The sequence below is a fragment of the Trachypithecus francoisi genome, unplaced genomic scaffold, assembly GCF_009764315.1.
Source record: "Trachypithecus francoisi isolate TF-2019V2 unplaced genomic scaffold, Tfra_2.0 Contig00073, whole genome shotgun sequence".
Lineage (NCBI taxonomy): Eukaryota > Metazoa > Chordata > Mammalia > Primates > Cercopithecidae > Trachypithecus > Trachypithecus francoisi.
In genome coordinates, this window is record NW_022680468.1 from 314,938 (window position 1) to 339,797 (window position 24,860).

At 42.2% G+C, this 24,860-nt stretch overlaps 1 protein-coding gene across 4 annotated transcripts in view; it reads right to left on the minus strand.

Moving 5' to 3' along the window:
• Nucleotides 1-24,860, minus strand: part of DHRS7B (dehydrogenase/reductase 7B) — a 52,233-nt gene that overhangs the window by 21,601 nt on the left and 5,772 nt on the right. The window contains exon 2 of one of the 4 annotated variants that reach the window (XM_033222531.1): nt 22,234-22,322. The exons of 2 other annotated variants lie outside the window; for them this stretch is intronic. The gene's annotated coding sequence lies outside the window, so the exon portion shown is untranslated. Of the gene's footprint in view, nt 1-983; nt 1,290-22,233; nt 22,323-24,860 lie in introns of those variants that run through there. One more of the 4 variants, XM_033222617.1, reaches the window with a different exon arrangement.

The window sequence follows — 24,860 nt, forward strand, 5'->3', positions numbered from 1 at the left end:
GAGGCAGAGCTTGCAGTGAGCCGTGATCGCGCCACTGCACTCCAGGCTGGGCAATAGAGTGAGACTCCGTCTCAAAAAAAAAAAAAAAAAAAAAGAGTGCAAAGGTAGCAAAGTCCCTCTAAGGGTGAGTGTTCCTTGGGCCCGGGCAGCCAGAGTTCGGTGTTTCTCCCTGTGATTCTGCTGCTCCTTTACTTTCTGCTGAACCCACCACTGTCTAACTCCCTCACATCCGTTCATGTAGCTCATCCACCCTTTAAAGGGCTTCTGGAACCTCAAATTAGACATGAGACTATCACCAAGAAATCAACTCTGAGCACAAATGTCACCCTTTATGTCATCCATTCCATTCCTTCTACTTTGGCCAAAATTCTCCATTGCATTTCACAGACGGAATCCGTTCCTAAGATTCCTTTCTCTCAAGCATTTTTTTTTTTAAAGAACTGTTAATAAAAATAGGTTGTTGGAATCTACTCAGAAACCACACATAGAAATTAAACTACTAACAGCCACATCTGAGAATCAAGGAGGGGATCTCAAAACCCACCAAAGATTTTTCAAAAAGAACAATTTCAGGTCTGTAAGAAGGATTAGCCATGAAATAATTTGCCATGTTACACACAAGAAAATTGGGCTAAAGGGCAGAGAGGAGTTCCAACTGGAAGGCAAAACACTGAAATCACACGGCAAGGATTGGCTTAGTACCGCTAAAGCAGTTAGGATCCTGCTCCCACAAACCTACACCTACTCTTTTATTTTATAACCAATGGCCAGTTCTAATCAGCTGCTCTATTTAAGGTGACATAAACTATGGGTCATGTTTATGACCCATATCTTGAAATATATCTGAAAGCTTCTGTCATTTTCAGAAAGTAAAGGCAGGGTCAAACTGCTTTTGCTTTTTTTTTTTTTTGGTCTCAAATGTCTGAGAAGCCACATTAAGGGTGCCTTCGACTGAAGAAAAAAAAAAAAGAACAATATCCTACCTCAGATGGCAGCTACTTTGCCAGTGGCGGGTCCTAGTGCCAGTGTCTTCTCTGGTCTTTTGACCTGGGCCAGAGGACACCTTCAGGTCAGCAAGCCCTCCCTGGAATGCCTGAACAAGCCACAGCAGAGTGGCCCGTGGGGTGTATTTTCAGAAGCCAGCCTTCAGCCCCTTGGTTTAAAAGAGTACAGGCTGGCTTTAGTAAAAATAAAACCAGAAGGAAGATTTCAGACCAGGCTCCTGAGTGTTCAATCCTGGGAAGAGCAGCCACATTGAAGTGAGCTCTGCTCTCCAGTAAGACGCCGAGCACATGCTTCCCAGCAATCCCATGTGGGGCGGGGGGGCGGGGAAAGGTGCCAAAGCCCAGCCTGGGCCCTGTAATGTGATGGCACAGGAGTGCGGTGACAACGAGCAGGAGGCAGAGTCCATGCCAAGTCTGCCTGTTCATTTTGGCCTAAAGCCCTGCTTATCAATTATAGCACTTACTACGGCTACCTAGGAACTTGGACACACACAATTTTGTTTTCTAATGTGTTTTTCTGTTTTTGTTTTTTTTTTTTTTTTGAGACAGAGTCTCACTCTGTTGCCCAGGCTGGAGAGCAGTGGTGTGATATTGGCTCACTGCAACCTCCACCTCCTGGGTTCAAGTGATTCTTCTGCCTCAGCCTCCTGAGCAGCTGGGACTACAGGTGCATGCCACCACGCCAGGCTAATTTTTGTATTTTTAGTAGAGACGAGGTTTCACCATATTGGCCAGGCTGGTCTCGAACTCCTAACCTCGTGATCTGCCTACCTTAGCCTCCCAAAGTGCTGGGATTATAGGCGTGAGCCACCATGTCCGGCCTTAATGTGCTTTTTAAAGTGAATTAGATCAGGCGCAGTGACTCACACCTGTAATCTCACCACTTTGGGAGGCCAGGGTGGGTGGACTGCTTGAGCTCACAAGTTTGGGACCAGTCTGGGCAACATAGAGAAACCCCGTCTTTACCAAAAATTAAAAATTAGCCAGGCGTGGTGGCACGCATCTGTAGTCCCAGCTACTTGGGAGGCTGAAGTGGGAGGACGGCTTGGACGCAGGAGGTGGAGATCATGCCATTGCACTCCAGCCTGGGTGACAGAGTGAGACCCTGTCTCAAAAAAAAAAGAAAAAAAAAAGTGAATATAGTGTTGCTGGAAGACATTGGAATAATGTCACTCTCTTTCCTAGAAAACACACCAGAGGCCCAGGCCCCCCGCACCCACCTCTGACAGAAACTGGACAAGGCACTGACTGTGGTGGTGAAGAAGAGAAAGCACCAAGTCAGCACGAGGGAGGGGGCAAGACCACCGTGCTGCATGCTTGCTGTTCTACACAGGTAGGTTCATTCACTACTTGAAACTAAGCACACTCAGGCCGGGCGCGGTGGCTCAAGCCTGTAATCCCAGCACTTTGGGAGGCCGAGATGGGTGGATCACGAGGTCAGGAGATCGAGACCATCCTGGCTAACACTGTGAAACCCCGTCTCTACTAAAAAATACAAAAAACTAGCCGGGCGAGGTGGCGGGCGCCTGTAGTCCCAGCTACTTGGGAGGCTGAGGCAGGAGAATGGCGTGAACCCGGAAGGCGGAGCTTGCAGTGAGCTGAGATCCGGCCACTGCACTCCAGCCTGGGCGATAGAGCGAGACTCCGTCTCAAAAAAAAAAAAGAAACTAAGCACACTCACATCAGAATGGGGATGGTCGCTCCAATGGGAAAATGCATGGGAAAGCACTTTGTAAATGTGAAAATCTTGAACAACTGTGCTGTTGAATCATAAACTGACTGAAAAAAGGCAATTCCCCAGAAAGAATTTCAGATACGTTCCAAAAAATAGCAGCCAAGCTGGCAGCTTTAAGAGCTTGTCATGTTTGAGTATGTTTGGTAGAAAGACCAACCTTATTCTTCCACACCCACACCGGGGATCACCTCAGATCCTGGATGTCGTGCACTCATCCTCTCAACTATACTTCTCGAGTGCCCTCTGGTACCAGGCACCGGTCTAGGGCTGGGGTGGAGGGCAATGAAAGAAGGAAAAAAGCTGTCTGACCTCATGGAGGCAGCCCCTATGGGAGACTGACAATACACAAAGAAACACAAAAATTAAGTAATTGTGATAATGAAAGAAACAATCAATGTAAAACAACACAGAGTAGTGGGCTGTCCGAAGTACAAGCCTTGCCTGAAGACTTCATTCAAAGTCAAAACAATTCAAACTGCTGTGCTGGCCGAACACCGCACCTGGCCGAGGCCACTGCTGGTTTGTGACTCCTAAATCAGATTATTGTCTTTAAAAATTACATATAACAACAGCAACAAGACAGATAAGATGCCAACATAAATATGAGGTCAGAAATCTAGTTTAAAAGGAGATGCTAGAGCGTCAACTAGAGTATCTAAGAGGAACTATATACAGGCATCAGTTTCAGAAACTTAATTAAGCAAGGCTGGCCCAGTGGCTCATGCCTGTAATCCCAGCTACTCAGGAGGCTGAGGCGGGAGGACTGCTTGAGCCCAGGAGTTTGAGATCAGCCTGAGCAACACAGTGAGACCCTGTCTGTATAAAAAAAGTGAAAAAAGTAGCCAGGTGTGGTGGCATGCACCTGTAGTCCCAGCTACTCAGGAGGCTGAGGTGGGAGGATTGCCTGAGTCCAGGAGTTTGAGGTTATAGTGAGCTATGATGATGCCACTGCACTCCAGCCTAGGAGACAGAATGAGACCCTGTCTAAAAAACAAAAAACCGAAAAACAAAATGAAGCACAACAAATGACAGTATCTACACTCACGATTGAGCACAGGCAGGTGCGGTGGCTCATACCTGTAATTTCAGCCCTTTAGGAGGCCAAGACGGGAGGATCATTTGAGCTCAGGAGCTTCAGACCAGCCTGGGCAACATGGTAAAACCCCGTCTCTACCAAAAATACAAAAATTAGCAGGGGGTGGTGGCGCACATCTGTGGTCCTAGCTACTAGCTACTTGGGAGGATGAGGTGGGAGGATCACTTGAGCCCCAGAAGTAGAGGCTGCAGTGAGCTGTGATCATGCCCTAAGGATGTGAAGCTTGGATATCAGTGAATCAACAAGACCCAGCCCCTGATGCCACCGTGTGTGTGGACTAAGGCAGTGAGGAGAACAATCAGTAACACACATTTAATTACCATGTGGCAAGGGCTACAAGGAGGCTACCTGATGCAATTTTAAGCACCTAGGTAATCTGGTCATTTGTATTGCTTTTCCATCCCCTAAAATGCCTTGTAACATTTCATGGGATTTTCTTCATGGGGGCAACGAAGTGCGGACAGAAGAGACCGCATTATTAACACTTCACTGCAAGCAGACTCTGGGAGATTTGTAGCAGGAAAAGAAACACAACAAAAGCAGCTTTACTTTCTGATATGCTTTTTAAAGTGAACTCAATTCACTGAAATAGAGTGGTCAGCATGAAGACTCAAGAAGTAAAATACACAGAACTGACAAAAACTCCAGAAGTAAACGTCCTCCTAGTGTCCTGACAATGTACCAAAGCCATTTCTTTCTAATTTAACTTGATTATTTAGATTATACCTAGTTTTTTTTTTTTTTTTTTTTAAACAGTCTTGCTCTGTCACCCATGCTGTAGAGCAGTGGCGCGATCTCGGTTCACTGCAACCTCTGCCTCCCAGGTTCAAGCGATTCTCCTGCCTCAGTCTTCTGAGTAGCTGGGATTACAAGCACCCGCCACCACACCCAGCTAATTTTTGTGTCTTTAGCAGAGATGGGGTTTCTCCATGCTGGCCAGGCTGGTCTCGAAGTCCTGACCTCAGGTGATCCACCCACCTCGGCCTCCCAAAGTGCTGAGATTACAGGTGTGGGCCACTGTGCCTGGCTTAAACCTGTATTTTAAATGGTACCAAGGATGCTCAAGAAATATTAAATAATAATTTTAAGAGCCTTCATTATAGAAAACACTCTCAATGCTAAATACTTTTTGATAAGTAGAAAGTATAAGAAAAATTGGGTCTCTAGAAGTTCGTTCTTGCCTGCTATCCTCCTTCATAACTCTATCCAGTCTTCAAGTCCTGCTTGGGCACCATCTCCTCCCTGAAACCTTTCAAGCCACCCAGCAGCGCTGCCCTCCATACCTGGACAGCGTTAATCACTTCCTTTTCAGTGTAGCCTCCATGGCATCTCACAAAGCATCACAATGATTACCCTTCACTGCCATGTGCCTCCCTAGACGGCAGTTCTCTGAGGGTCTGGCCTGTCATTCTGACTCCCACACCATCTATGTGGTGAGAACTTCATAAATGTTTGTTGAGTAAGATTGTATTATGGAAATAATCTAATTCAATATCCTCAGATTACAGAAAAAACAAGAGCCCTGATGTGTTGTTTTATTTGCCTACACTCAGTATTATGCAGAATCCTGAATAACAAAAGTTCTCACAGTCCATTTCAACTATTCGCCAGTTGCCATAAGGAAAGCAAACATTCCTGCAGCTTTATCTCAGCAAAATATCACTAAAACAAATTACAGCAACCAAATCACATCCCGGGGCAAAAGTATGTCATTCACTAGGGATTAAACATTAAATGTTGCTTAATTTCATGTAGTCTCATGGTTGAAATCAGAATATTTTGAATTCTAACAAATTGTTGTCTTGGTTTCCTCACAGAGTTAGATAAATCATTATGTCTCTGTTCGCTCTCTTTCTCTCAGATAAATGTGCCTTACTGTAATTTATCTAGGATGATGGCTCACCCTGAATTCCAAGTTATTTTTAGAGCTGTGTGAAAACATTTTTGTGAAATTTAACTAGAAAATGACCTTTATTCTGAAGGAGGTTTTGAAAGTTTCTATAACAACTCTCCTGAAAACATTTGGTACACTGACTTTTAATGCCAGCAAACACACAGGAGGAAGGACACATGCTGGAAGGACTGACTGGGAAGGCAAGTATCATGAGCTGAGAAGGCCGTGCCACTCCCAACATCTATGATTTCACTTAAAAATAGCCTAAGCAGGTGCCCTATCACTTTCTTTTACCAAGCGTCCTAGCAAATATTTCCTGAGGACATGGCTGTGTCTCTTTAGGACAGTCATACAGTAAGTAATCAATCTATTTCACCCACTATTAGACTTCCCACTTTTCTTCATAGATAGATTTTTCTCTCTCCTTATTTCTCTCACAGGGCCTTCTTCCTGGGGATTCAAGATAATGTCTGGAGTTATTTCCTTTTAGCCTAAAGGACTTCCTTTAATATAGCATTTCTTGAAGGATAAATCTGCAATCTACCAATTATCTGTCTTTGTTTATATGGGAATGTCTTTATTTTACCTTCAGTTTTGAAGGACAGTTTTAGATACAGAATTTCGTGTATATTCTTTTTTTTTTTTTTTTTTTTTCCGAGATGAAGTCTCGCTCTGTTGCCCAGGCTGGAGTGCAATGGCATGATCTCAGCTCACTGCAACCTCTGCCTTCTGGGTTCAAGCGATTCTCCTGCCCCAGTCTCCCAAGTAGCTGGGATTACAGGTGCGCGCCACCATGCCCAGCTAATTTTTGTATTTTTAGTAGAGACGGGGTTTCACCATGTTGGTCAGGCTGATCTCGAACTCCTGACCTCATGATCCACCCGCCCTGGCCTCCCAAAGTGCTGGGATTAACACGTGTGAGCCACTGTGCCCGGCCCATGTATATTCTTTGAATATACAGTTCTACTGCCTCATAGCTGCCATTTTTTAAATTAATGAAATTTCTGAGATGAATTTTAGGTTCACAGCAAAACTGAGCAGAAAGTACAGAGTTCCCATATACCCTTGCATCCACATAAGTACAGCCTCCTCCATTATCCACATCCCCCACCGGTGTTACACTGTTATAACCCATGTGCCTATGCTGTCACATCATTTTTACCCAGAGGGCAAAGTTTACATTAGTGCCCGCTTGGTGCTATGCATTCTCTTGGTTTGGACAAATGTATACTGACATATATCTACCATTGTAATACCATACAGAATAGTTACACTGCCCTAAAAGTCCTCTGTGCTCCACCTATTCATCTCTCCCTCCTCCCCAACCCATGAACCTTTACCTCTACAGTTTTGCCTTTTCCAGAATGTCATATAGTTGGAACCATATAGTATGTGGCCTTTCCAGATTGACTACTTTCACTTAGTAATATACATTTCAGTTTCCTCCATGTCTTTTCATAGCTTCATAGCTCATTTTTTTTTTTTTAGTACTGAATAATACTCAGTTGTCTGGATGTACCACAGTTTACCCATTCAAAGACATCTTGGTGGCTTCGAAGTTTCGGCAATTATGAATAAAGCTGCTATAAACATCTGTGTGCAGGTTTTTGAGTAGATGTAAGTTTTCAGTTTATCTGGGTAAATATCAAGGAGTGTGATTACTGTGTTGTATGGTAAGAGTACATTTCAGTTTGTAAGAAACTACCAACTGTCTTCCAAAGTGGCTGTAGCATTTTGCATTCCCACCAGTAATGAATAAGAGTTTCTATTGCTCCACTTTCATGCTAGCATTTGGTGATGTCAATGTTCTGGATTTTGGCCACCCTATTCGGTGTGCAGTGGTATCTGTCATTTTAATTTGCATTTCCCTTATGAAATATGATGCAGAGCATCTTTTCATATGCTTATTTGCCACTTGTATATTTTCTTCACTCAGGTCTCTTCAGATCTTTCGTCCATTTTTTTATTGTGCTGTTCATTGTTAATTTTTAAAATTTTTTTATTTTTGAGACAGTCTCACTTTGTCGCCCAGGCTGGAGTGCACTGGCGTGATCTTGGCTTATTAAAACCTCCGCCTCCCAGGCTCAAGTGATTCTCCTGCCTCAGCCTCCCGAGTGGCTAGGATTACAGGCACATTGCCACTACCATCCAGATAATTTTTTTTTTTTTATGCGAAGTCTTGCTCTGTTGCCCAGGCTGGAGTGCAGTGGCACGATTTTGGCTCACTCACTGCAACCTCCGTCTCCTGGGTTCAAGCGATTCTCCTGCCTCAGCCTTCCGAGTAGCTGGGATTACAGGCCCACACCACCATGCCTGGCTAATTTTTGTATTTTAGTACAGATGGGGTTTCACCATGTTGGTGCAGCTGGTCTCGAACTCATGACCTTGTGATCCAACCACCTTGGCCGCCCAAAGTGCTGGGATTACAGGCGTGAACCACCACGCCTGGCCTAATTTTTGTATTTTTAGTAGAGACAGGGTTTCACCATGTTGGCCAGGCTGGTCTTGAACTCCTGACCTCAAGCGATCCACCACGTCAGCCTCCCAAAGTGCTGGGATTACAGGCATGAACCACCACGCCTGGCCCTATTTTTCACTGATGAGTTTTAACAGTTCTTTGTATAATTTAGATAACAGTCCTTTTTTTTTTTTTTGTGAGACAGGGTCTCGCTCTGTGGCCCAGGCTGGAGTCCAGTGGCTCACTGCCACCTCAACTTCCTGGTCTCAAGGGATTCTCCTGCCTCAGCTTCCCAAGTACCTACGACTATAGTCACACCACACTGTGCCCAGCTAACTTAAAAAAAAAAAAAATTGCAGAGACAAGGGCTTGCCATCTTGCCCAGGCTGGTCTCAAACTCCTGAGCTCAGTGATCCTCTCATCTTGGCCTCCCAAAGTGCTGGGATTATAGACATGAGCCACCATTCCAGCTAACAGGCCTTTAAAATGTGTCTTTTGAAAATATTGGCCAGGTGCGGTGGCTCACGCCTGTAATCCCAACACTTTGGGAGGCCAAGGCAGGAGGATCATGAGGTCAGGAGTTTGAGACCAGCCTGACCAACATAGTGAAACCCCATCTCTACTAAAAATAAAAAATTAAAAAAAAATTAGCCAAGCATGGTGGCGCATGCCTATAATCCCAGCTACTTAGGAGGCTGAGGCAGGAGAATCACTTGAACCCGGGAGGCAGAGGTTGCAATGAGCCAAGATCACACCACTGCACTCTAGCCTGGGCGACAGAGCGAGACTCCGTCTTTAAAAAAAAAAAAAAGAATGAAAATATTTTCTACTAGTCTGTGGTTTGTCTTCTCATTCTCTTGACATCATCTTTCTTAGACTAGACGTTTGTAATTTTAATGAAGTCCAGTTTATCACTTAGTTCTTTCATGGATCATGCCCAGAAGTCACCACCATACCCGAGGTCATCAAATTTGCTCTTGTGTTATCCTCTAGGAGTTTCATAGTTTTGCATTTTACATTTAGGTGTACGATCCATTTTGAATTAACTTTTGTGAAAGTTGTAAAGTCTGTGTTTAGATTTTTTTTTTTTTTTTTGCATGCAGGTAGTGTTTCAATACTATCTGCTGAAAAGACTATCTTTTCTCCACTGTCAAAGATCAGTCGGCTCTATTTATGTGAGTCTATTTCTGGGCTCTCTATTCTGTTCCATTGATCTACTTGTTGTTTCACCAGTATTGCTGTCCTGATTAATGTAGCTTTATACTAAGTCTTGGAGTCAGGTAGTGTCGGTCCTCTAACTTGTTTCTCCTACAATATTGAGCTGGTTATTCTTGGTCTTTTGCCTTTCCGTATAAACTTTAGAATCAGTTTGTCAATATCCATAAAATAACTTGCTGGGATTTGGATTGGGATTGCATTGACTCTACAGATAAATTAGGAAGAAATTATATCTTGCCATTATTGAGTTGTTCTGTGAACATGGAATATCTATTTAGTTATCTGTTACATTTCATCAGTTTTATAGTCTGCCTCACTAAAAAACTTGTTCATACTGTAATGTCTTAATTTCAAATTCTACTTGTTCACCGCTGGTATACAGAAAAGTGATTAACGTTTATATATTCACCTTGTATCCTGCAACTTTGCTTAATCACTTATTAGTTCCAGGAGTTTCTTGTTCTTTCAGATTTTTTACATAAATGATTGCCATCTGTGAACAAATACATTTTTATTTCTTCCTTCCCAGTCTCTACAATTTTTATTTCATTTTCTTGCCTTACTGCACTATATAGGACTTCCAGTATGATGTTAAAAAACAGTAATGATTCAATATGAGATTTGGGTGGGAAAATTTTTTTTTAAAGCACTGATGAGAGGGAACATCCTTGCCTTGTTCCTGATCTTAGTGGGCAAGCTCTGAATTCTTCACCATTGAGTATGATGTTGGCTGTAGTTTTCTTGTAAGTATTTATCAAGTTGAGGGAGTTCCCCTCTACTCCTATTTGCTAAGAGTTTTAATCATGAATCCGAGATAGATACTGTCAAATACTTTCTCTGCATCTACTGATATGATCGTGTGACTTTTTTTTTCCTCTTTAGTTTGTTGATGTGATGGATTATTATTATTTTTTTCAGACAGGGTCTTACTCCGTCAACCAAGCTGGAGCACAGTGGCGCAATCTCAGCTCGCTGCAGCCCTTACCTCCCAGGCTTAATTTTTTCCCCTCAGCCTTCCGAGTAGCTGGCACTACAGGAGTGTGCCACCACACCTGGGTCATTTTTGTAGAGACAGGGTTTCACCATTTTGCCTAGGCTGGTCTTGAACTCCCAGGCTTAAGTGATCCACTGGCCTCGGCCTCCCAAAGTACTGGGATTACAGAAATAAGCCACTGCACCCAGCCAGATTACATTAGTTTTTGGTTTTGTTTTGAGACAGGGTCTCACTTTCTTGCCCAGACTGGAGTGCAGTGGTGTGATCACTACTCACTGCACCCTCAACTGTACAAGCTCAAGCAATTCTCCCACCTCAGCCTCCTAAGTAGCTGAGACCACAGATGTATACTACCTCACCTGGCTGATTTTATTATTTGTAGAGATGAGGTCTTGCTCTGTTGCCCAAGCTGGTCTTGAATTTCTGGGCTCAATCAATTCTCCCACCTCGCCCTCCCAAAGTGCTGGGATTACAAGCATGAGCACTTTGCCTAGCCTGATTTGAATATTGAACCAGACTTGCATATCTTGGATAAATCCCACTTGGTCATGGTCTTGGTCATTTTCATACATTATTGCATTCATTTTGTTAATATTTTGTTGAGGATATTTGCATCTATGTTCATGAGAGATACTGGTACATATTTTTATTTTTTTGTAATATCCTTGGTTTTGGTATTAGGGTAATGGAGGTCTCATAGGTTGAGTTAGAAAGTCTCTCTGCTTCTATCTTCTGGGAGAGATTGTAGAGAATTGGTATAATTCTTTCTTAATTGTTTGGTAGAATTCATCAGTGAATCCATCTGGGCTTGGTGCTTTCTGTTTGGAAAGTCATTATTATTGATTCCATTTCTCTAATAAATATAGGCCCATTCAGAGTGTCTATTTCTTATTGCGTGAGTTTTGGCAGATTGTCTTTTGATGGAATTGGTCTATTTCATCTAGGTTATCAAGTAATGGGTACAGAGTTATTCATAGCATTTTTTTTTTTTTTTTTTTTGAGATGGAATTTTGCTTGTCGCCCTGGCTGGGGTGCAATGGCACGATCTCAGCTCACTGCAACCTCCACCTCCCAGGTTCAAGCGATTCTCCTGCCTCAGCTCCCCAGGTAGCTGGGACAATAGGTGCATGCCTCCACGCCTGGCTAATTTTTGTATTTTCAGTAGAGATGGTTTCACCATGTTGGCCAGGCTTGTCTCGAACTCCTGACCTCAGGTGATCTACCTACCTCAGCTTCCCAAAGTGCTGGGATTACAGGCTGGAGCTGCCACGCCCAGCTTGTTTGTCTGTTTGTTTGTTTGTTTATTTATTTTGAGATGGAGTCTCGCTCTGTTACCCAGGATAGAGTGCAGTGGTGCGATATTGGCTCAATGCAACCTCCACCTCCCAGGTTCAAGTGATTTTCCTGCCTCAGCCTCCCGAGTAGCTGGGACTACAGGTGCACAACACCATGCCTGGCTAACTTCTGTATTTTTTGTAGAGATGTGGTTTCATCATGTTGGCCAGGCTGGTCTCGATCTCCTGATCTTAGGTAATCCGCCTGCCTCGGCCACCCAAAGTGCAAGGATTACAGGCGTAAACCACCATGCCCCACTACATTTATTATTCTTTTGATGTTCATGGGCTCTGTAGTGATGTCCTTGCTTTCATTTCTGATATTAGTCATTTGTGCCTTAGTTTTTTGGTTATCTTTCTTAGCCGGACTAGACGCTTATTGATTTTATTTATTATCTTTTCAGAGAACCAGCTTTTAGTTTTGTTTGGTTTTCTCTACTGATTTCCTATTCTCAATTTCATTGATTTCTGCTTTAATTTTTATTATTTTTCTTCTGCTTACTTTGGCTTTAATTTTCTCTTCTTTTTCTAGTTGCCTAAAGTATAAGCTTAGATTGTTGATTTTAGATCTTTCTTCTTTTCTAATACATACATTCAATGCTATAAATTTCCCTCTAAGCACTGCTTTTGCTGCATTCTACAAATTTGGTAAGGTGTGTTTTCATTTTCTTTTACTTCAAGATATTTTCAGTTTTCTCTTGAGATTTCTTCTTTAACCCATGCGTTATTTACAAGTATGTTGTTTAATCACTAACTATTTGAGGGATTTCCAGTTATCTTTCTGTTACTGATTTCTAGTTCAACTCCATGGTGGTCTGGAAGCAGACAATGTATTTCTGTTCCTTTATATTTATTAAGGTGTGTTTTGTGGCCTAGAATGTGGTCTAAGTGAATGTTTCATTCACTTCGGAAGAATGTATAATCTGCTGTTGTTGGACAAAGTAGCTTCTACATTTTAACTATATTCAGCTGACTGCTGTTGTTGAGTTGAACTATGTTCTAATTTTCTGCATGCCAAATCTGTCTTTCTGATAAAGCAGCACTGAAGTCTCCAAATATAATAGTGGATTCATCTCTTTCTCTGTGCAGTTCTATCAGTTTTTGCCTCACATATTTTGATGCTCTATTACATGTATATACATTAAAGATTATTGTCTTATTGGAGTATTGATCTGTGGTCATAATGTAATGCTCTTTATCCCTGATAACTTTCCGTGCTCTGTAGTCTGCTCTGTATAGAAATATAGCTACTCCCACTTTATTTAGTGTTAGTATGGTGGATCTTTCTTCATCTCTTTACTTATAATCTATATGTGTCTTTATACTTAAAGTTGGTTTCTTGTAGACAACATAAATTTGGGTCTTATTCTTTGATTAAACTCTCACAATCTCTGCCTTTTAATTGATGTAACTGACAAAACCACTGACATTTAAAGTGATTATTGACATAGCTGGATTAACAGCTACCATATTTGTTAATTTTTTTTGTTACCCTTGTTCTTTGCTCCTCTTTTTGTCTTCCACAGTTCTTCTGCTCATTGTGGTTAACTGAGCATTTTATATGATTCCATTTCCTCTCCCTTCATAGCTTATCAATTATGCTTTTTTTTAAAAAAAAACAAACTTTTTTTTTTTTTTTTGAGACAGAGTCTCGCTCTGTCGCCCGGGCTGGAGTGCAATGGCTGGATCTCAGCTCACTGCAAGCTCCGCCTCCTGGGTTTACGCCATTCTCCTGCCTCAGCCTCCCGAGTAGCTGGGACTACAGGCTACCTCGCCCGGCTAGTTTTTTGTATTTTTTAGTAGAGACGGGGGTTTCACCGTGTTATCCAGGATGGTCTCGATCTCCTGACCTTGTGATCCGCCCGTCTCGGCCTCCCAAAGTGCTGGGATTACAGGCTTGAGCCACCGCGCCCGGCCCAAACAAACTTTTTTTAGTGGTTGCCCTAGAGTTTACAGTATACATTTCCAATGAATCCAAGTCCACTTTCAAATAACATTATACCATACTGTAGTGCTATGCAATATACACTATGCAAATACTATAAGGTATTGCAAGTGCCTTATAATAACAAAATAATCCTGATTCTTCCCTCTCTTCCCTTGTACTGTTACTGTCATTCATTTCACTTATAACTATCTCGGCTCACTGCAACCTCCACCTCCTGGATTCAAGTGATTCTCCTGCCTCAGCCTCCAGAGTAGCTGGGATTACAGGCGCATGCCACCATACCCAGCTAATTTTTGTATTATTAGTAGAGACAGGGTTTCACCATATTGGCCAGGTTGGTCTCAAACTCCTGATCTCAGGTAATCCACCCACCTCAGCCTCCCAAAGTGCTGGGATTTAGAGGCATGAGCCACCGTGCCCAGCCCAGATGTAATTCTTATCTTTGCTCCTCTATAGGTAGTAATTTTCCTCTCTGGCTTTTTTCTAGATTTTTTTTCTTTATCGTTGATTATTTGTAGTTTGACTATGATATGTCTGTATAGGCTTTTTTCCCTTTATCCTGTGCTATGGTTTGAATGTTTTTGTCCCTTTCAAAATTCATGTTGAAACTCTATCCCCAATGCAATAGTATTGAGTTGTGACCTTTTGTAGGTGATTGAGTCATGAGTGCTCTGCCCTCATGAATGGGATTACATGCCATTGTCCTTTTTTTCCACCCATTCTATCCCTTCTGCCATGTGAGGACACTTAGATGGCACCTTCTATAAGGAACAGGCCCTCACCAGACAGTGAACCTGCCAGTGCATTGATCTTCTACTTCCTAGCCTCTGGAACTGTAAGAAACACGTTTCTGTCTTTTTATAAATTACCTAGTCTACAGGACTAAGATATCCTGCTTGGTGTTCTCTGAGGGGGAAATTCTCAATCATTATTCCTTAAAATATTGCTTCTAGGCTGGGCGCGGTGGCTCAAGCCTGTAATCCCAGCACTTTGGGAGGCTGAGACGGGCGGATCACGAGGTCAGGAGATCGAGACCATCCTGGCTAACACGGTGAAACCCCATCTCTACTAAAAAAATACAAAAAACTAGCCGGGCGAGGTGGCGGAAGCCTGTAGTCCCAGCTACTCGGGAGGCTGAGGCAGGAGAATGGCGTGAACCCGGGAGGCGGAGCTTGCAGTGAGCTGAGATCCGGCCACTGCATTCCAGCCTGGGCGACAGAGCGAGACTCCATCTCAAATATATATATATATCTATATATATATAGCTTCTATTCCTTTCACTCTTTCCTCTTTCCGGCATTCCCGTTATGTGTATGTTGCATCTTTTGTAGTTATCTCACATTTCTTGGATATTCTGTTTCTGTTTTTTTCAGTCTTTTTTCTCTTTGCTTTTAAGTTTTGGAAGTTTCTATTGTCATATCTTCAAAGCTCCCAGATTCTCTCCTCTGCCATGTCCAGTCTACTGAGCCCATCAGAGACATTCTTCATTTCTGTTATATCACTTTTGATTTCTAGCATTTTGTTTTTCTTCTTAGCTTTTTCATCTTTCTGTTTACATTACCCATTAATTCTTGCATGTTGTCTACTTTTCCATTAAAGCCCTTAGCATACTAACCATGATTTTTAAAAATTCTTGGTCTGATAAATCCAACATTCCCGCCATATCAAACTCTGGTTCTGATGCTTCTTCAGTCTCTTCTGTGTATTTTCCCTTTTAGTATGCCTTGTAATTTTTTATCAAAAGGTGGACAGGATGCACTGGGTAAAAAGAACTGTGGCAAGCAGGCCTTTAGTAATGTAGAGGTAAGGTGCTGGAGGGAGGGGAAGTGTTCTACAGTCCTATGATTAGGTCTCAGTTTTTTGGTGAGCCTGTGAACTACAAATTTCACCAGTGCCTCTCAGTTTTCCCCCTTTAGGTGGGACAGGATGGCTAGAGAGGGCTGGAGTTGGGTATTAATTTCCCCCACATGAAAGAACAGAGTGAGCTGAAGTTGAGTATTATCCTTCCCCAAAGTAAGTTAGGCTCTGGTAAAATAGTTTCTCCTGAGAGTAGGCCTTGTTAAGATGAGCAGAATGCTCTGGCATATTTCAAAGTGATGATTTTTTTTTTTTCCTTCCCTCTGCTGGAAGCACAAGGGGATTTCTCTCTAATATTCATTGTGAGGGGCTGGTAGAACTCTTGGAGGTAAAACTTACGAAAGCATGAGCACCCCCCATGACTGGGTCCCACTGAAGTTTTTAACTCTCTGTGTTACACTGTTCTTGCACTGCTATAAAGAAACACCTGGGCTGGGTGTGGTGGTTCACACCTGTAATCCCAACACTTTGGAAGCTGAGGCAGGCATATTGCTTGAGTCCAGGAGTTCAACACTAGCCTGGGCAACATGGTGAAATCCTGTCTCTTCAAAAAAGTACAAAAATAAGGCAGGTGTCATGGCATGTGCCTGTGGTCTCAGGTACTCAGGGAGGCTGAGGCAGGAGGATCACTTGAGCCCAGGAGGCTGAGGCTACAGTGAGCTGAGATTGGGGCAGTGTACTCTCACCTGGGTGACACAGTAAGACCCCTTCTCAAAAAATAAAAATAACAAAACACCACCTGAGGCAAGGTAATTTATAAAGAGGTTTAATTGGCTCATGGTTCTGCAGGTTTTGCAGCAAGCATCATGCCAGCATCTGCTCAGCTTCTGGGGAGGCCTCAAGAAGTTTACAATCATGGTGGATGGTGAACAGGGAGCAGTTGAGAGTGGGGGTGAGACAGAACAAGAGGGAAGATGCCACAAACTTTTACACAGTCAGATCTTGTGAAAACTCACTCACTGTTGCAAGGACACCACCAGGAGGATGGCATGAAACCATTTCATAAGATTCCTCATGATCCAATCACCTTCCACCAGACCCCATCTCCAACACTGGGGATTACAATTGAACATGGGATTTTAGTGGGAACAACATTCAACTAAATTACTCTCAGACTTGTTCACAGGAGTCTCCAGCAATTTGTCAATTACACTTCATGTTTTCCTACCACAGGACTGGTTCCCACATAGGTTTCTGCTCCAGTAAATGTGATTCCATGTATCCACCTATCTGTCTCTTATTTTGGGGGCAACAGTGTGCGGTATGATTTCATGTCTCTGATGTATCTATGAAGAGTCGATTTTTTGGTTTGTTAAGCTTTTTACTTGTTAGGAACAAGTGGCAACTTTTGTTTTTTGAGACAGAGTCTCACTCTGTCACCCAGGCTGGAGTGCAGTGGTGTGATCTCGGCTCACTGCAAACTCTGCCTCCCAGGTTCAAGCAATTCTCTGCTTCAGCCTTCCGAATAGCTGGGATTACAGGTGCCTGCCAACACGCCCAGCTAATTTTTTTTTTTAATTTTAATTTTTAGTAGAGACAGGGTTTCACCATCTTGGCCAGGCTGGTCTTGAACTCCTGACCTCATGATCCACCTGCCTAGGCCTCCCAAAGTGCTAGGATTACAGGCGTGAGCCACCACACTCAGCCTACAAGTGGCACCTTCTAAGCTACCTACCTGCTGGACTGAAAGCTAAAAGCCCTGCTGCTTATAATGAGAAGCCAGACACTAATCATATAACTGTTGTTCCCTTGCATGTGATGAGTAATTTTTCTTTTGCTGTTTTTGAGCTTATGCCTTTGGCTTTCAACAGTTTGACTAGGATGTATCTAGATGTGGTGGATCTCTTTGTGACTGTCCTACTTGGAGCTCACAAAGTTTCTTGGATATGTATATTAATGTTTGCGGTAGCCTAAATAATATCTTTCAAAGATGTCTACATTCTAATCCTAATCTCTAGAATCAGTGGGCATATTACTTCACTTATATGGTAAAAAGAAACTTTGCAGCTGTGATTAAATTAAGAATCTTGAGATAGGGGGATTATTCTAGACCCTCCAGAAGAAATCAAGCACTGCTGATGGCTTAATTTTAGGACTTCCAACTTTTAGAACTGTAAGATAATAAATATGTGGTTTATTAAGCCACTAAATTTGTGGTAATTTTATTATAGCTCTCGGCAAGTATGTCACAGACTCCTACTGCTCTCACTCAAAGTTCCATGTTTTTTCATGAATAAATGCTTCTTTTTTTAAAAACGGAGTTTTGCTCTTTTGCCCAGGCTGGAGTGCAATGGTGCGATCTTGGCTCATTGCAACCTCTGCCTCTTGGGTTCAAGAGATTCTCCTGCCCCATCCTCTCAAGTAGCTGGGATTACAGGCATGCACCACCACGCACGGATAATTTTTGTATTTGTAGGTTTCACCATGTTGGCCAGGCTGGTCTTGAACTCCTGACCTCAGGTGATCCACCTACCTCAGCCTCCCAAAGTGCTTGGATTATAGGCATAAGCCATCATGCCTGGCCAAAGAAATGCTTCTTGATTTATTGCATGTCTTAGGTCAATTTCCACACCCATGAAATGGTTGTTTTTGACAATTTCGTCCTGTTTCATACTTTTTTAATAGGTTGGTTTTCTAGATTTCCCAGCCTCCTCGTCTGCCATACCAGATACCTTGCCCCTTTGCCAAGGACTTTTTATTCATTCAGACACTCTGTGCCTTATTTATTTATTTATTTTTTTAAATAGAGATGGAGTCTTGTTATGTTGCCCAGGCTGGTCTTGAACTCCTGGACTCACGTGATCCAGTGATCCTCCTACCTTGGCCTCCCGAAGTGCTGGAATTACAAGTATGAGCCACCATGCCTGGCTAAAGAAAATTCTATGCTATTTAACTGGAGAACTGAGTCCATTAACATTCAGTGTTATTATTGATAAGAACTTAATACTGCCATTTTGTTCCTTATTTTCTGGTTGTTTTGTAACTCCTCTCTTCCTTTCTTCTGGTCTTCCTTTGTGGTTAAGTGATTTTCTCTGGTAGAATGTTTTGTTGCTTTATATTTTTAGTAAACCTATTATAAGTGTTTTGTATTGTGGTTCCCATGAACCTTACCAAAAAAATCTCACAGATGTAACAAGTCATTTTAAAGAGATAACAACTTATCTTAAATAACAAAGAAACAAATAGAAACAAAGAAAAATATGTTAAAAAAAAAACCCTTCTACACTTTATCCTCATCCCCCACATTTTGACTTTTAGTTGTCTCAATTTACATAATTTTATATTATCTACCTCTTAACAGGTTGCTACACCTATTATTGTTTTGATAGATTTGTCTTTTGGGCTCCACACTAGAGTTATAAGTGAATTGTATACCACAATTACAGTATTAGAGTATTCTGGGTTTGTCCATGTACTTACCTTTATCAGTGGGTTTTATACCTTCAAATGTTTTCCTATTTCCCACATTGAGTGTTTTCTTTCTGTTTGAAGAACTCCCTTTAGCATTTCTTGTAAGATGGGTTTAGTGGTGGTAAATTCTCTCAACTTTGGTTTGTCTGGGAAATACTTTCTCTCTTTCATATTTGAAGGACAATTTTGCTGGATACAGTATTTTTGACTGGCAGTTATTTTTTTCTTTCAGCACTTTGAAAATGTTGTTCCACACCTCCCTGGCCTGTATGGTTTCCTGTATGCTTTTTTGCATCGTGGTTCCCATGAGGCTTCTTCATGGAGAAGTCTGTTGCCAGACAAATTGGAGCTCCTTTATGTTATTTGCTTATTTTTTCTTACTGCTCTTAGGATTCTCTCTTTGTTGACCTTTAAGAGTCTGATTATTGGCCGGGCGCGGTGGCTCAAGCCTGTAATCCCAGCACTTTGGGAGGCCGAGACGGGTGGATCACGAGGTCAGGAGATCGAGACTATCCTGGCTAACATGGTGAAACCCCGTCTCTACTAAAAAATACAAAAAAACTAGCCGGGCGAGGTGGCGGGCACCTGTAGTCCCAGCTACTCGAGAAGCTGAGGCAGGAGAATGGCATGAACCCGGAAGGCGGAGCTTGCAATGAGCTGAGATCCGGCCACTGCATTCCAGCCCGGGGGACAGAGCGAGACTCCGTCTCAAAAAAAGCAAACAAACAAACAAACCAAAAAAAAGAGTCTGATTATTATATGCCTTGGGGTCTTATTTGGGTCAAATTTGATGTTCTCTGATTTTCCTGTTCCTGAATATTTGTATCTTTCTTAAGTTGTGTCAAGTTTTCTGTTATTTCTCAGACTAAGGTTTCTACCCTTTGCTCTTGCTCAACTCTCTCCTGAACACCAATAATTCCTAGTTTGGGCCTTTTCAGGTAGTTTTCTATATCTTATGGGCAATCTTCATGGCTTTTCATTACTTTTTTTTCACCTTTGTGTATTTTCTGGTTTTGTTTGTTGGTTTGTTTGTTTGTTTTTTACCGTCTTGCTCTGTCGCCTAGGCTGGAGTGCAGTGGCATGATCCTGGCTCACTGCAACTTCCACTTCCTAGGTTCAAGCGATTCTCCTGCCTCAGCCTCTCAAGTAGCTAGGATTTCAGGTGCACACCACCACACTCGGCTAATTTTTTATACTTTTTGGTAGAGACGGGGTTTCACCACATTGGCCAGACTGGTCTCCAACTCCTGTATCTCAAGTGATCCACCCTTGGCCTCCAAAAATGCTGGGATTACAGGCATGAGCCTCCGCGCCCAGCCGTGTATTTTCAAATCGTCTTTCAGCTCACTGATTCTTTCCTCTGCTTGATCCATTCTGCTGCTGAAAGCCATTAATGAATTTTTCAGTTTAGCAACTGTATTTCTCAGTTCTGAGATTTCTGTTTTTTATTTCAATATCTTTGTTAAGTTTCTCTGATAAATTTCTGAATTGTGTGTGTGTGTGTGTGTGTGTGTGTCACCTTGGAGATCATTGAGTTTCCTTGAAACTACTATTTTGAATTCTTTATTAAAAAATTATTTTTCAGGGCTGGGCATAGTGGCTTCTCCCTGTAATCCCAGTGTTTTGAGAGGCTTAGGTTGGAGGATTGCTTGAGCCCAGGAGTTTGACACCAGTCTGAGCAACATGGTGAGAACTTGTCTCTACAAAAAATATAAAATAAATTTCAAAAATTATTTTATTTTTTAAAATAGACACACTAGGCCGGGCGCGGTGGCTCAAGCTTGTAATCCCAGCACTTTGGGAGGCCGAGACGGGCGGATCATGAGGTCAGAAGATCGAGGCCATCCTGGCTAACACGGTGAAACCCTGTCTCTACTAAAAAATACAAAAAAAAAAAAAAAATTAGCCGGGCGAGGTGGCGGCGCCTGTAGTCCCAGCTACTCGGGAGGCTGAGGCGGAAGAATGGCGTGAACCTGGGAGGCGGAGCTTGCAGTGAGCTGAGATCTGGCCACTGCACTCCAGCCTGGGCGACAGAGCGAGACTCCGTCTCAAAAAAAAATAAAAATAAAAATAAAAATAAATAAATAAAAATAAAATAGACACACTATCTCACCATGTTGCCCAGGCTGGTCTCAAACTCCTGGGCTCATGTAGTCCTCTTGTCTTAGCCTCCCTGATGCCTGGGATTACATGCCTGAGCCACTGTGCTGGCCTATTTTGAATTCTTGATCCTCCCACACTGTGCCCAGAGGACCTGTAGGTAAAAACCTCCTACAGTGTTGTGTTGCTGAGTAGCCATTATGATTTGCCATCTCCTTTGAATTACAGAGCAGAGTTTCCAGGGTTGGAGATGGCAGTCCTGCCTCCCACCTTTGTCTCTGCCTGTCCTCAGGATTTCCCCCTTCAGGCACTTGAGATGCTTCCTGTGGGTTAAGGCAGGGACAAGTCTCCTGCTAGGGAATCTAAGATGATGAGGATGTTAGTTGTTCATCTCAGTCTTACTTTTTCCAGTGCAAAAATGGTGACTTGCAGGGAAATTTTCCTCACACTTGGTGCCAGGCAGAATGCATGTGGAAGTCCAATTCTCTTACCATCTGCTGGGAGCTTTTTCATTTCTCCATGGCCTCGAGAATTGTCTCATCTTCATGTTTGAGTTCTGGGACATTTCTGGTGATACTCTCAGTACTATACATTTGTTTTTGGTTTTCTGTGGAAGTGAGTGAAGTCAGCTTATTTCTATGTTGCTACTTTGGAACCAGAAGTAGTCCAAATATATATTCTCATTTCTGTACTCTTTTCGTCAACCCCATGTTCAGTGGGCTGACTTCCATGTGTACTTCAGGGCCCCAAGTTCTCCATAGCCCAAGGCTTCATTCAGAGCCTTCACTGATATAAGGCACACTGGTTTTGGTCTACAACAGTGGCAGCATTTAAAATGTCCTGAGATCACTGGCTACAGCAAGACCCCCAGCTCTGTTCAACAACTCAACAGATTCTAAGCGCCGCAAATTTCCCAAGGACTTATTAATATAATTATCCCACTGCTAGAAATTAAAATCTTGATAAAACAGACAAAAAACCCTAATCACATAGAAATTATGTCTCTGAAATAATCCTATCCAAATGCCTTCATAGTAATGCATGTCAATTAGAAACTTTCAAGAAGAGATGCCTTTTAAGACATTACATATGCCAAGTTAAATAAAAAATGTTTGGGGAAAAAGGCAATATCCTTAATTCCAAGTTTATAAGCAAAAAAGATAGTAGATCATTGCAAAACTTACCTCTTGTTGTAAGAATTAACGTTTCCTCACTTTAACCAGTACCCTTGGCCTGGGGTCAATTGCTATAGTTGTCCAACCACATCTTCCTTCTGATTCAGTAAGAAACCACATTTTGTTTCTTGCAATTCATTGTTTTTTCCACAAAATAAATTCTCTTTCAATTCAAGTCTGACTTGCTTTTTGCTAAGATCAAATTGCTAGCTGCCATTTTTCTATTGAGATATAAATAAATTGAGGTGTGAATGACCACTTCACATGGTTGATACAGCAAACTATTGTTGGAACCAGGCAGATCTTGGACCAAATACCAACATCATACTGACTAAGTGAGTACCTTTGAACAAGTTACTTAATGGTTTAGCCAGTTTCCTCATCTGCAAAATGTATCTAATATCTGCCTTATAAGATTGCAGAAAGGATTAAATACATATATGCATGTTTTTTGTTTTCCGTTTTTTGTTTTTGTTTTCTGAGACAAGGTCTCACTCTGTCACCTAGGCTGGAGTGCAGTAGCGTGATCTCAGCTCACTGCAGCCTTGACCTCTGGGGCTCAAACAATCCTCCCACCACAGCCTCCCAAGTAGCTGGGACTACAGGCGCATGCCACCATGCCCAGATAATTTTTTGTACAGATTCGGTTTTGCCACGTTGCCCAGGTTTGTCTCGAGCTCCTGAGTTCAGGCAATCTGCCTGCCTCAGTCTCCCAAAGTGCTGGGATTACAAACATGTGCTATGCTACAGCACCCAGGCTTATATGTAGATTAGGAGGCGTTTTATTTGGTTTAGCTAAATGATATTATTACGACAACTACTGGATTATCTATCTGGAGTGGGTGTTAGGTAATATAAGAAACAGTAAAGAGAAGGAACGAAGAAAATGGATAAATTATTATTCTTCCTTGTGCCCAACACTTATTGGCAACAAAATTAACTACAGATGCTCTTCAATTTACATAGGGTTATATCTCAATAAACCCATCATAAGTTGAAAATACCATAAATAAAAATGCATTTAATACACCTAACCTACTAAACATCATAGCTTAGCCTAACCTACCTTAAACATGCTCAGAATGCTTACATTAGCCTACAGTTAGGCAAAATCATCTCAGATAAACCTATTTTATAATAAAGTGTTGACTATTTCATGTAATTTATTAATGCTGTACTGAAAATGAAAAACAGAATGGGTGTATAGGTACTTGAGTATAGTTTCTACATGCATATGACTGTTGCACCATCATAAAGTTGAAAAATGGTTGAGTAAAAACATCATAAGCTGGGAATCATCTGTAGTTTAAATTTCCTTATCTCTCCTTATCCAGCAATGGAAAATTTTTAAAATTTTTAAAATTCCCCTTTTCATTAATTGAGATGCATCTGCAAGTACAATATTCTACCACATGCAACATACTAAGAAATGTAACATTTTTCCGTAAACCTGCATTTAAATGTTTTTAAACACATTTTCTGAAGAGTTACTGAGAAACATTCCATTAAGTACCACAATTTAAAAATTGACAGGTTGATTTTTTTTTTTTTGAGATGGAGTCTTGCTCTGTCGCCCAGGCTAGAGTGCAGTGGCGTGATCTCAGCTTACTGCAAACTCTGCCTCCTGGGTTCATGCCATTCTCCTGCCTCAGCCTCCTGAGTAACTGGGACTACAAGCACCAGCACCATGCCTGGCTAATTTTTCGTATTTACTTTTAGTAGAGACGGGGTTTTACCATGTTAGCCAGGATGGTCTTGATCTCCTGACCTCGTGATCCACCCGCCTCGGCCTCCCAAAGTGCTGGGATAACAGGCATAAGCCACCGTGCCCACCGGCCTACAGGTTGATTTTTTTTTTTTTTAATCCACTAGAATGGTGGGGGTCTCTATCATTTCTCTGAATAGATTCCTTTGGAAATCTGATTTTTACTATGTCTGCTAAAAGGCAAGTATATAAAAAATTGTGTAAATGATTTCAGGAGACCTACAAAACCCTTGAAGCCCATCTGTATGCTCCAAGTTACAATACCTACTTTTACTGGAAAATCTTTTTTTTTTTTTGGAGACAGAGTCTCACTCTGTCACCCAGGCTGGAGTACAGTGGCATGATCTGGGCTCACTGCAACATCCGCCTCCTGGGTTTAAGTGGTTCCTCTGCCTCAGCCTTCCAACTAGCTGGGATTACAGGCATGCACCACTATGCCCAGCTAATTTTTGTAAATGTTAGTAGAGACAGCTTTTCACCATGTTGGCCAGGCTGGTCTCGAACTCCTGACCTCAAGTGATCCACCCACCTTGGCCTCCCAGAGTGCTGGGATTACAGTCATGAGTCACTGTGCCCAGCCTGGAAAATCCTTCTGCAATGCAAATATTCACCATTTAAACTTGGGTGAATTAGTAAACCTGGGTTTTTCTAAATCTAGATTCCTTAAACTAAGGCAGTCCAGCATGACAAATGAAATGCTTGTTAGACTTATAGTTCCTGCATGTCGGAGCAACTAATTTGGAATAAAAATGTTGCCACCATTTACTTCCTCTGTTTGATTTGGGAACTTATCCCGTTTGGATCCCAGTTTTCTCACCTCCAGAATGAGTAGATTCTCATTCTACCTGCATCTCAAGGCAGTTATAAGATA